The sequence below is a fragment of the Canis aureus genome, chromosome 24 (genome assembly GCF_053574225.1).
Source record: "Canis aureus isolate CA01 chromosome 24, VMU_Caureus_v.1.0, whole genome shotgun sequence".
Lineage (NCBI taxonomy): Eukaryota > Metazoa > Chordata > Mammalia > Carnivora > Canidae > Canis > Canis aureus.
In genome coordinates, this window is record NC_135634.1 from 7855553 (window position 1) to 7868511 (window position 12959).

The 12959-nt window shown below is 37.0% G+C and overlaps 1 protein-coding gene across 22 annotated transcripts in view; it reads left to right on the top strand.

Annotated features, from left to right (window-relative positions):
* STARD13 (StAR related lipid transfer domain containing 13) overlaps positions 1–12959 on the top strand; it is a 514444-nt gene that overhangs the window by 298879 nt on the left and 202606 nt on the right. The window lies entirely within an intron of this gene.

Below are 12959 nucleotides of genomic sequence, written 5' to 3' on the forward strand. Positions count from 1 at the left end.
TAATTAAAAGAAAGGGGAGAATAACCTCTGGCCCTCAATGTTTTTTTTTACCCAAATGGAAAGAATTAGATTCACTCATTCATTCAGAAACATTTATTTAATGAATATCATTTTCTAGATGTTCTGCTCTGCTATGACCCAAGCATAAAAAGGTGAAAAAGACACTAAGCCTTACCCTCAAGGACTTAGAGACAAATGCAGCAGCAGCAGAGTACACGAGATGTAGAGAGAAATCAGAGAATGGAGTGTGAACTTGGCCTGGCTTTGTAGAGCAAAGGACATGACCCTTGAGTTGGGTATTCAAGGAGAGAGATTACACTCTAAGGGGAGAATTAGGCAAGCACATGCAAAGAAACAAGGAGGCATGAAGCTGCATGAATAGTTTTTTAGATGTTGACGGATGGGACCTTGGGTTAAGAAGGAGAGCAAGGGAAGAAAACTGGAGAGGTGGGCAGAAGCCAGAGGCTGAGCCTGTAGATTTCATCCGTGACTTACAATGCTGCATCAAGTAGTCTGTACATTCGTTTCTAGCTCTAGAACTTTATCATCACACAAATCTATTTTCCTTTCTCTGTAAATGTTTGAGGTAAGCGCCACCAGCCCCTGTTTATTTTTATATTTATCTTTTACAGTTACCTTGCTCTACAACTGTAAAGAATAACTATTAGAGCCTCTTTTCTTGCATAGGTGTTTCACAGAACCCAAGGTCCTGTGACTTTTAATGATGCCATTAGTTAGATTAGCAGAACTGACAGGAGTTCCTGTGAATTCCCAGCTTCCTGTCTTGTTTCTTGGGGCTTCTTTCGTTCCACATCTTGGTGCAGTTGCTTGGATATGCGAGTTTAAAGTTAAAGCAAGTGTCCAATATACATGTGGTATCTTACAGAGACTTGGTAGTCTATAATTTTCACAGTACAATTAATACGACTACTTGATCAATTTCTCAGAGGATTTTGGGCTTCTTGGTTACTTTAAAAGGACGTTCTTGAGAAAGAGATCTGAAGTGGAACTCGAAGGCTGTATTTACTCATTTATAAGCATTTCTTGATTCCCTGCTTTAGGCAAGATTGTATACCAGGTATTGGGGACACAAAATGAATAAGATAAAATTATTTCTTTCAAGGAACTTGCAACTATTAATGACTTCTTATAATTCTTATAAGAAATATTACAAACTTTTTGACTTAAATATATATACAGAGTGGTTTTATGTCAATGATTAAAAAGGTTTTATAAAATTTCATTTAAAATAGTTGAGTTCTTTGATGATGTATATGCTCAGCCTCTCCTGGAAAGCTGAACTTATTTATCTAGCACACTGACTAGAGGCAAGGAAGAGAGAAAAAAAAGCCAGAAGAAAAGTATTAATTCATGATGCACAACTTGAGAATCTCCAGTGAACAGCTGCATTGTGACACTCACCCTTTTTGTTCACATGGAATTGCTCTCTGGAATCCTCAGATATCCTTGGTTGCCTGAGGGCTCTTCAAATGTCACCAGGGCAACGACAAAGTAACACACATGAAGCAGCTCCTCTGTGGCATTATGAAAAGCATTGAATTAAATTATTGCATACCAAATCATCTGCATATGAAAGGCAGTGAACTGTTGGAGAACCCAACTGGAAACAATGCTCAGTTTGATTATTACCTCCACTGATCACTTAAATTGTACCCCCTTAGAAATCTTGTTGTGACCAGAGTCCCCTTTTCAGAATGTGGGAAATATTAATACTGTACTTATGGCCTCAAGGGGATTGTGAGCTAAATTAGGGAGATTATTGAGATGGTCATAGAAAAGCTCTTCTCACCCTTTCTTGGTCTGCCTTTCAAAAAGATTAAGGAATTTCCCACTCTGGATGAAACTGTTGCTTTCCACCAAGGAGATCCTGGCAAAACACATTAACAGCTATACTGATTGAGTCTTATCATGTGCCAGAGACTGTGCTCAGCACTTCACGTGCATAATTTTTATTTCATCCTAAAGACCTGTACGTAGGGTCAGTATCGTTAAATTCCTCATTTTATAATGGAGATATTTAGACTCTAAAATTTATGTGTTTCTTGGCCCAGGTTCACAAGGCTAGGAGTATTCTGAAGCAAAGAATTAGGACCAGGTGATCAGTCTCAGGAGCCTTCAAACCTCTGTACATATTAGGGTAGAGGGAACTGTATATTCCATCACATCCTCTGTCACCATTATACTTGGCTACTGCGAAATCTAGAAAGAATTCTTTATAGTAGGAAAAACATTTTCTATAGACTAAGTATATTCATTCAAGAAAGTCTGTGGAGAGACAGTGTATGAAAAATAAACTTGATGTTTTAGGGTCAGTTAAACCAAAATAAGACAGATTTTGGAAAATGTACTGAAAGATTTGTATCCAAATGATCCTGCCACTCACTAGTGGCCCACCCGCCCTTAGCCCCAAGCTTTTCTTGGAAATTGCTAGCTTCTGAACCACATAGGAAGAAAATGAGTCTCATTTCTGTTTAGTTGGATTTCAGTGTTTGATCCCCACAGAAAACCAATCACTTGCTTTTCACCTGAATTGTCTGTGAAAGGCTTAACTATTTTAAAGCACAAGTCCATTCCCACAATGCAAGGAATTAGCCCCACTAACATGTTCCTCTCCTCCTTTTACATTTTATTTATTTATTTATAATTATAAAAACAGCATGTTGATTATAGAACTAACATGTTGATTATAAAAAGCACCCAAAGATAATCACTACATGCTTCTAAAGTGTACTCAAAAGAGCATTTTGAAAATATTTCAAGCAAGCCAGCCAGCATTTTTAAAAATAAATGTGCTCTCCCAAGAGAATTCTTTTAATGGAGACAGCAGATACGTGGTTCTTATAGGCGTTTTTCGAATGGTAACATTGCTTTATAATCAAATAACTAATGTGCTGTTCTAAGATTGAAGCACGATTTGTGGATAAATATACACTTATTTCTTAGCTGCACCTTTTTTTTCAAAAACAATTATAATAGCTACAACTTTCTGAGTGCTAACCACATTCCAGGCACACAAGTTACTGTATTTAACACTTATAACAGGTCTAGCAAGTCAGGGTTAGAGTCATTTTTCATGCAGTACAACTAAAGCTCACGGAGGCTTGTGAATTAAGCAGAGTCTGATGGGTAAGGCTGTCTTCCTTGAAGACTCGTGTGATCACCCATGAAGCATCCAGGGCAGAAGAGAAGCACAGTTATTTCTGCCTAGAGGGAGACTAAACATACAAATTAAGTTATTAACATCACCACTTATGAGTTAATGGACTACTGGAACTGAGATGAGACACATTCTTCAAATACTAAGAGAACCTGTATGAAAGCATCTAGACAGTCACTTAATTCATTCAACTTTTAGAACAGAAGAATCATCTGAGGGGCTTTTCAGTTTACATAATCTGGGATCCACCAGTTTAGAAAGTCAAGTTAAACAGAGAAACGCCCAGGAACCTGCATGTATAAGATGTTTTCCAGAGAATTGTGAGGCTATAGGTCCAGGGGACCCTCTTCAAAAACCACCACTTCATCAGATAGCAGATGTTCTCAACATGGCTTCCTTTCCTTTACCTAAATGCCTGAGTACATACAGAAAGAAAACCAAAGACATTGGTATAAAGCCAGAGCCCAGGTCATAGGGTATTGTGTCTGGTTTACATCACATTACCGGAACACGCCAAAATGAAATTTCATCTCAAATTCAGCCTCTCACCTTGATGGCCTCTTTGTAAGACTTGGTGTAAGTGGTGTTTGAGTGAATGAAGAAAGTTCTCACTGAAGCTCTGGTTTGATAAATCTCAGGATTTTCATGGCATAGGGACAGCTAAAGTAATACCAGGTGGGGATGTGGGGGATTTCCTGTTTGTTTTACCTATTAAAGATGATTTTATACATCCTGTGATTTTTACAGTTGTGAAAGGAAGTTCTTATATTTAACTCTATTGAAATGTAGCACTTGTGTTTTTAAAGGAGGGGAAGATGGGGATAAATCTCCCTTGCACTTTTCATGAGTTAATGAATTATGTTCTTGCAGCTTCACTTTTCTGTTGTCTAGAACAAAACAGAGTTAGGCTTTATAGGACTGATGATGAATTTCTAAGATTTATAAATTGTGTGTCAGACAGTTCAAGAGGTGGGGTATGCATTTTGGGGGGGCTTTTTTTTACCCCCTCTTTTCCTGTTCTTTGGGCCTACAACATTTGGATAGTTTAATCCAACCCATAACAGCATAGGCAAGAGAAGGGATTAAAATTAAAATTCCTTTAAGTGCCTCACATAAAAAAAAGCGTTGTGAAAAAAAGGACTCAATATACCAAGACTTTATATTAATTTTTATTTTCTTTCCTCTCTATAGAGTAATCAGGAGGTAGCTATGGGCATCAATTGTCCGTAGATGACAGCAAAAAAGAGTGTCTGGGAAAGGTTCTCATCTTGTTTTTTTCTGGACCTCGTGAGACCTGACATGTCAGCCAATTAGGGTTGGATGAAGGTTAGAGATAAAAGTTAAGTTGGACCTTCACTATTCAGTCTCGATAGGAAATAGTACTGGTTGCTCTAAAAACACAGCTGTGCTCATGATGTTTTCAGAGAAGATAACAGGTGGCCAATAATATCAAGCAACCTAATGACAAGCTTTTCTAATGTGTAGGTTTAGAATCCTTTTAGTTTACTTTTTAAAAAGAGGAAGAAATATATATGGTATACCATACATACTTTAGATCTACAAGGAAGTAAAAAATTAGTGTTAGCAAAACAGACCCTGTGCCAGTAGGAATGAAATTTATTGCATAGATTGGAGAAGCAGCACCCAATTTCAGAAGGTAGGGCTTTAGGGATAGTCTCAACGTTGATATCGATCAATATTTAATCATCAGTCTGCATGTAGTATCACGTTCAAAGTACTCAAAAGACACATAAAACCCTTTTATTTTTTTAGATGATTTATTTATTTGAGAGAAAGAGAGAGAGAGCAGGAGAAGGGGCAGAGGGAGAGGAAGAAGGAAAGAAAAAATCCCAAGCAAACTCCCCGTTAAACATGGAGCCCAATGCTGGGCTCAATGCCATGACCCTGACTGAGATCATGACCTGAGCTGAAATCAAGAGTTGGATGCTCACTCAGCTGACCCACCCAGGCGCCTAACACATACAACCTTTTTAGATTTTAAAAGTTGAGGATTTAAAAAAAAATTTAGATAATCCAAATATGTTAATCCGCCAAAGCCATACAAATTACCAAATCACATGTAATATCTCTTCATTAACATTGAGTAAAAAATAGCAAGCCATGAGGTCAGTGGGGGATAGGAAGGAAGGTGATGAAACACCAAATACCTCTTTCCCAGAATAATTTACATGAGTATTTTCAAGATGTTTCTGTGAACAAGTTGTGAAGGATTTTAAAAAAAAAAGAGAAAAGCAGTTTTGATGACTGGATTTTGGAGCTTCCAAAATCCACTTCAATTCTCTGTTCAACATCTACCTTTGGTTCTGTGATTGATATACCTGGCTCATTAAAGATGAACATTTTCAAAATCTATGTAGAATTTTAAATTCTGGGATGAAATAAACCTGGTTTCTAAGTCAGGTATCAGCCCTCACCCTTGGCATAAGGAGCTTTTGTTATGCAGGTCTTGAGGAATGCCCCAGCTGGGGAAATGCCAGTTAATAGATTCAGACAGATGGATTTTGATGAGAGTCTGCACTGTTCACACCCCTTTAGCAAATGTTTTCAAATATTCTCAAGTAACACACTTAACTTGAAAACAAATATGGATTTGCTTACTTTAGAGTCAATAGTAATTATTATCATTAGTAGTATATAAAAATATCTGTTCTGTTTGTGCATATTAGAGTGTTAAATTCATATGTCACATTATATCTCTAGACTTGTAGCTGCCTTGTACATACAGAAAAAAATTCACTTTGAATTTAAAACAGGTTTTGGCAGAAAATTATTTCAGCTGTTGTGAAATATAGCACTTTTTTTTTTTTAACTTCCCTCCCCCATAAAGTCAGAGGGATAGTCAGCTGTGGAAATAGCCTTACGAAATTCCCAAGAGGAATGCAATTTTTTTTTCTCTCAGTGGAGACTGTGTAACCAGACTAAAAGGGAATGGCATTGGAATAAAAATCAGACTGGCCCAAAGCAAGGGAGCATTTCTTACAGGGGTCATTTTAGGGAGTCCAGTGCTCTCTTCTTGAGCGTGGGGTATAGCTCTGGCCATATGTGTTGCCAAACCCATTCTTCCCTGGCATTAACTTAATTAAAGTCTGGACAACCAAATTTAAGGAAAATGGGAAAGCAGGAGATTGGAGATACTGCTTTGATGTGTAAATGTATCCATTATATTGAATGCTCTTTTGGGCAAGGCGCTTTGACGGGTTTGTGGAGGTAGATCTCATAAAACTAGCAGTCCAGGGCTGTGGATTGACCTTATACAACAAACTGCAAATGTAATTATTTAATTACAGTGTGAAAAAGTGCTATGTAGGAGAAGGAAGGGTGCTGCAGAAGTGCAGCAAGGGGACTAAGCATTCGGAAGGTTGGAGAATGCTTCATTGAAGAATAGCATTTGAGCTAACTTCTAGAGCATAGTATCTAGTATAAGTTACTTAGAAGAAAAGCTTAGAAAAAGGCATGTAAGCCAGTGGGAACAGCCTATGTGAAGGCTCAGGATCAGGAAAGTATTGGTGTGGTTGGAGTGAAGAGAGTCCGTGAGGGAACCAGGCTGGTGGGTGCCACTAACACAGCATTGCACATTCCGGGGGGGCGGGGGGCGGGGGGGAGCAGGCGGTGCTTTTCTCATTATATTGTGTGGTACCCACCATGGTGGTACCCCATTTTCTAGCTGGAAGAAAAAATGTTGGGACTTCAAATTTACTCACTATGTTTTAGTTCTTGCCACCTGTGTTTTTATCTTCTCCATCTCTAAGTTTCTAAAAAAAAAAAGGGGGGGGGGAGGTTGTGTGTGTATGTGTTTCCTAAGAAAATCATAATTCTGTTCATAATTGGCAGTTTTAACTAATGTAATGTCAGCAGTGGCCTTGTGTATCTTTAAAAAATGGAATATTAGTTCAAATTAGTAGATATGTGACCTAAATTATCATAGCATATTTAAAAGCTAAATATGACAGTTTTTTGTTTTTAACTTCGGGAGGGCCTGACTTAGAAAAGAGGAAAATAAATGAACTCCTCCGTACCAAAAGAGAAGGCTTTTAGATCCTATTTCAGAATAACTGAATAACGTTTCTGCAGCTTTTATGTCACATCTGTGTGTGCAACAGCTGTTAGATCATTGCTATAACTTTAGCATTTGCTCAGATTTTAAGACGTTCAACATTTTTGTGTGCAGATGTAAGTTTCAAAGCTATATTTGAAGAAAACATGCCTTTCCAAGTTGCAAAATATATTTTCTGCTTCATTTATTAGGAGAGGAAAAAATATGAGATACATTCTCTAATGCACTTCTGGTGGTTTAACTTCTCAGAGCAATTATGTGGCAAACAGCATAAACAAGAGAGGCTGGGCTCCTTTCACCTACAGGTCAAGATTTTACCAATTGCATTGTTTAGAAGACTCGTGTTCCTAAGACTTTGGGCTATTTGTGTGTTGTGTACTTTATAAGTAAATATAAGCCATTCTTGCTGATTGTCATCCTCAGACTTGAAAAGTCATATAACTAAAGATATTAGATACAATGGTGAGTAGTAATGTAAAGTTATCATAAATGAAATCGATTTTGAAGTGAGATATAGTGTTTGTAAGGCAGTTGCACACATGCTAATCTCAATGCTATGATTAATGAGCAGTGTGTTGATAGTATCAGCTGAACACCTACTTTATTCAGAACATTCTTTCATGCACAGGTCATAGCAGAATCAAAAAAAGAGCGGGGAGGGGGGGAGAGAAAGAACACAGTCTCTTCTGTATAATTAAGCAAAAGTCTAGCCTGATATACAAAATACATGTCTCTGATGATACTTAAAAAAAATTTAACAGAGGTAACAATGCTTTAGAAAACTGAATATACAAGTACTGAAAATATAGAGGAAAAAAATAAATTCCTATCAGCAAGAGTCACTTGTTGAAAGCCTCTGGAAAGAGAGGGTTGGCTGGAGAGGAAGTTAAGTGATAAGAACTGATGCTCACTCATCCTGAGGTCTAGATAGTAGGAGAGCCTCGGGTATTGTCTGCTACTGTTTCCCAGCTGTGTGGCTTTAGGCCAGATACTTCACCACTTGAACTCAGTTTTCTCATCTGTAAAATAGGACTAATAATCATGTATGTTTGAATAAAATATGTAAGAGAATGGTGATGGCAACAAAGTACTTACAATGGCAGTTTTTATTTTTTAATTATCTTTATTCATTAATAGAACTAATAGAAATCAGGGTTATTAGGTATAGAGAATGCCACATACAGAAGTATAGAGGAAGGAACAAGCCTGCCTAGTAGTCAGTTGGTTTTAAACAATAGAAATGTTACTTCTAGCAAATAAAATAGATTAAAAATTATTTACGTGTACAGTATTTAATGGTCTCCCTAAAGTTGATTGTGTGGCTTTTAAATGTCCTTAAAAATCTTGAAATTATTACAGCCTTTGGCTACTTCTACTTCCCATACATTCGGAATTAGAAACATGACTAGTTCATGACTAACCTTTAGCAGTAGGTTTATAATGGAAGAATGAGTGTGTGTGCACTCACATGAACAATGGAGGGTGTCACAGCTTTTACTGAAAATTTGTGAGTCCAGCTTTCCATCTAGATTAGTACACATAAAAAGTTGATCTTTTTATCATCTAAAAAAGTATCTATGAGTAGAAAAGTGACTTTGAGAAACATATATAGAGTATTTAGTATAGTGTACTTTGGGAATTTCCAGGTTCTGAAAAAATTATATAAGTTGACCTAGGAGAAGGACGTAAAACTTAGGGTAATATTCAGAGGGATGTCATTTTCTCACATTGGTTAGCTAATCCTTACATGCACTACTCTAAGAGACCCTGCAGTGCCCTGATCCCAGCACACTCAGGACCATGAAATCCTGGTGTATGGCCTCTATAGCGGGAGGGGTTGGGAGAAGGGGTGGGGGTGGAGAGCCCCAGAACAAGAGCTCCTGGCCCAAGTCACTCAGAGCTGTTTTCTCATGTAAAGTGAGTATCTTTACTTTTTTGTAAGCACTGAAAGAAGTAACATTTGGGAAAAAAATCACTAAATACACCCCTTTCTACAGTCGGGGTATTCAACAATTGCTCTTTAATTCTAGAGGTAGCCAAAGGCTGTAATCACCGGATTTTGTTTTAAACACCTATTAGTATGCTCCATGATTACTGCTTACTAAGTACAAAATCATCTAGTATTCAGTGTTACAGAGGAGTAAACTGAGGCAGAATGGGGTGGCCTAACTTGTCTAAAGTCAAGCATTTAGCAGGTGGCTGAGCAGGGCTTTTGGCTTGGGCAGTCAGGTCCCTCCAAGGTGTGCTCTCACCCATCAGACAACAGAGTCTCATCTTTAGGGGAAGTATGGTAAGGAGCATATAAGTATATATCTTCTCCTTGTTGTGGTTTTGTACAAATATTAAGTTTTTGTACAGATTCACAAACTTTGAGCTGTGGAACTGAAGGCGATTCTAAAAATCATCCGTGAGTCCAACTCCTTAGTTTGTAAGTCCTCACCAAAGACCAGAGAAGGTGAATGACAGTGATCCTGGTAGCAGGAATGTGGCAGGTATCCAGGCCTCTTGGTGCAATACACTTTCCATTCATTGTGTGCATTCCAGCTTCTCAGAAGATAATTTAATTATTGTGAAAATCACATTCTTTTAAAAAAAATTTTTTTGAGATAGAAGTCACATAAAATTCACTTATATAAGGTGTATATTTCGGGATCCGGGATCCCTGGGTGGCGCAGCAGTTTGACGCCTGCCTTTGGCCCAGGGCGCGATCCTGGAGGCACGGGCTCGAATCCCACGTCGGGCTCCCGGTGCATGGAGCCTGCTTCTTCCTCTGCCTGTGTCTCTGCCTCTCTCTCTCTCTCTCTCTCTCTCTCTCTGTGCCTATCATAAATAAATAAAAATTAAAAGAATGTTTAAAATATAAGGTGTATATTTCAGTAGCTTCTAGTATTTTCCTAAAGTTGTACAACCAACACTGCTATCTAATTCTAGGACATTTCTGTCACCTCAAAATGCTTATTAGATGTCGCACTCTGTTTCTCCTCCCAGCCCTTGACAACACTAAGCTACTTTCTGTCTCTATGAATTTGTTATGGACATTTCATGTAAACAGAATCATATGATTGATGCCTTTGTGTCTGGCTTCTTTCACTTAACACAGTGTTTTCAAGGTTTATCTGTGTTGTAGCATGCATTAGTATGTCATTCCTTTTTATGACTGAATAATATTCCCTGGTACTTATATACCACATTTTGTTTATCTGCTCATCTGTTGATGGATATTTGGGTTGTCTCCACTTTTCAGCTATTAGGAATACTGTTTTTATGAGCATTCATGTACATGTTTTTGTGTGAAAGTATATTTTCAACTTTCTTGGAATATATATCTATGGGTGGAATTGCTAGGTGATGTGGTAACTCTTGTGTGTTACTTTTTGAGGAACTGTCCAACTGTTTTCCAAAATGACTACACATTTTCCCTTCTGGATTCAAATTTCTCTACATCCTAGTCAACACTTTTTATTGTCCAACTTTTTTATTATACTCATCCTGTAGGATATGAAATGGTGTCTTATGATTTTGGTTTACATATCCCAAATGAGTAATGATATGAGAATTTTTTCATGTGCATTTGTATATAGTCTTTGGATGAATATATTTTCAAATCTTCTGCTCATTATTACATTGACTTATCTTTTTATCGTTTTGTTGTAAGATTTCTTTATATTTCTGGATACTAGATTCTTGTCAGATATATAATTTGCAAATATTTTCTCCCATTCTCTGGATTATCTTTTTACTTTCTTGTATTCTTTAAAGCACAGGTTTTTATTTTTAATGAAGTCCAGTGTGTTCTTTCCTTTGATTATATGTTGCTTTAGATATAATTTCTTTTTTTTTAAGATTTATTTATTTATTTATGATAGACACACAGAGAGAGAGAGAGAGAGAGGCAGAGACACAGGCAGAGGGAGAAGCAGGCTCCATGCCGGGAGCCCAATGCAGGACTCGATCCCGGGACTCCAGGATTGCGCCCTGGGCCAAAGGCAGACGCCAAACCGCTGAGCCACCCAGGGATCCCCTAGATATAATTTCTAAGAAGCCATTGCCTAATCCAAGGTCATAAAAAACCATACTTATGTTTTTCTTTAAGAGTTTAATAGTTTTGGGGCACCTGGGATGGTACAGTTGGTTAAGCATCCAACTCTTGGTTTTGGATCAGGTCACGATCTCAGGGTCGTGAGATCAAGCCCTGCATCAGGCTCCATGTTTAGTAGGGAGGCTGCTTGATGTTTCTCTCCCTCTGCTCCTCCCTTCACTCTCTCAAATAAATAAATAAATCTTTAAAAAAAGGTTTAGTAGTTTTAACTCCTAAATTTATATCTCTGACTCATTTTGAGTAAATTTGTGTATACAGGATGAAGTAAGGATCCAATTTTATTCTTTTGCATGTGAATATTCAATTGTCCCAGCATCATTAATTGAAAAGATTATTCTTTCCCTATTGAAATGTCCTGGAATCCTGTTGACACCTTCGTTATTATATTAAAATGAATATTCTCTATGAGTCAGGATAAGTAAATTGTTATTTGTTGTATTGCTTTCCAAACTCATTGGGAAACAATATCTCTATAATTCTGTTGTTCCATCTATAAAATGAGAGTGATAATACTTTGCTATAGTACCATTTAAAGTATGTAATACCTTCTTGAAGATGGAGGCCTAGATCATACAATGTCCCAATATATTGTCCAATTTTAAAGCTCTAATGTTTAAAGTTCTTTGAGTCTGACTGACCTGGGTTCAAATCTTAGCTCCATTTCATATTAGTTGTATGTCTTGGGCAAGTTAAATTTTTGTAAATTTTAAAAGTAATCTCTATGCCCAAGTGGGGGCTCCAAATCATGACCCCAAGATCAAGAGTTGTGTGCCCTACTAGCTGAGTCAGCCAGGTACCCCTGTAAATTTTATTTTTCATTGAAGTATAGTTGATATATTAGTTTTAGTTATACAACATAGTGATCTGACAATTATGCCCATTATAAAATACTTATGAGAAGTGTAGTTACTATGCAAAATTTTTGCAGTATTATTGACTATATTCCCTATGCTATATTTTTCACCCACATGATTTATTTATTTTATAACTGAATGTTTGTATCTTTTAATTCCTTTCAGCTATTTTGCCTATCCCCTCATTCTCTTCCCTCTGGCAACCACTAGTTGTTTGTGAGTCTGTTTCTCTTTTGTTGTTTGTTTTGTTTTTTAGTTTCCACATATAAGTGAAATCATATGGTATTTGTCTTTCTTGGTCTAACTTATTTTACTTAGCATAATACCCTCTAGGTTTATTCATGTTATAGTGAATGGCAAGATTTCATTCTTTTTATGGCTCAGTAGTATTCCATCGTGTATATATACCATTTGTTCTTAATCCATTGTTCTACTGATGTATACTTACTTAGATTGTGTCCATATCTTGACTGTTATAAATATTGTTGGAATAACCATAGGAGTATATAATCTTTTCAAATTAGTTTTTTTTTTTTTTTCATTTTCTTTGGGTAAATATCCAGAAGTAGAATTACTGGATCATATGGTATTTCTATTTTTAATTTCTTGAGAAACTCCATACTGTTTTCCATGGTGGCTGCACCAATTCACATTCCCACCAATAGTTTTATATAATTTTTAAAATCTAAATTATACATCATGACAGTTATTTCCATTTTGTTTTCAAAGCTCAATGCTTTCATGAACCTGGCT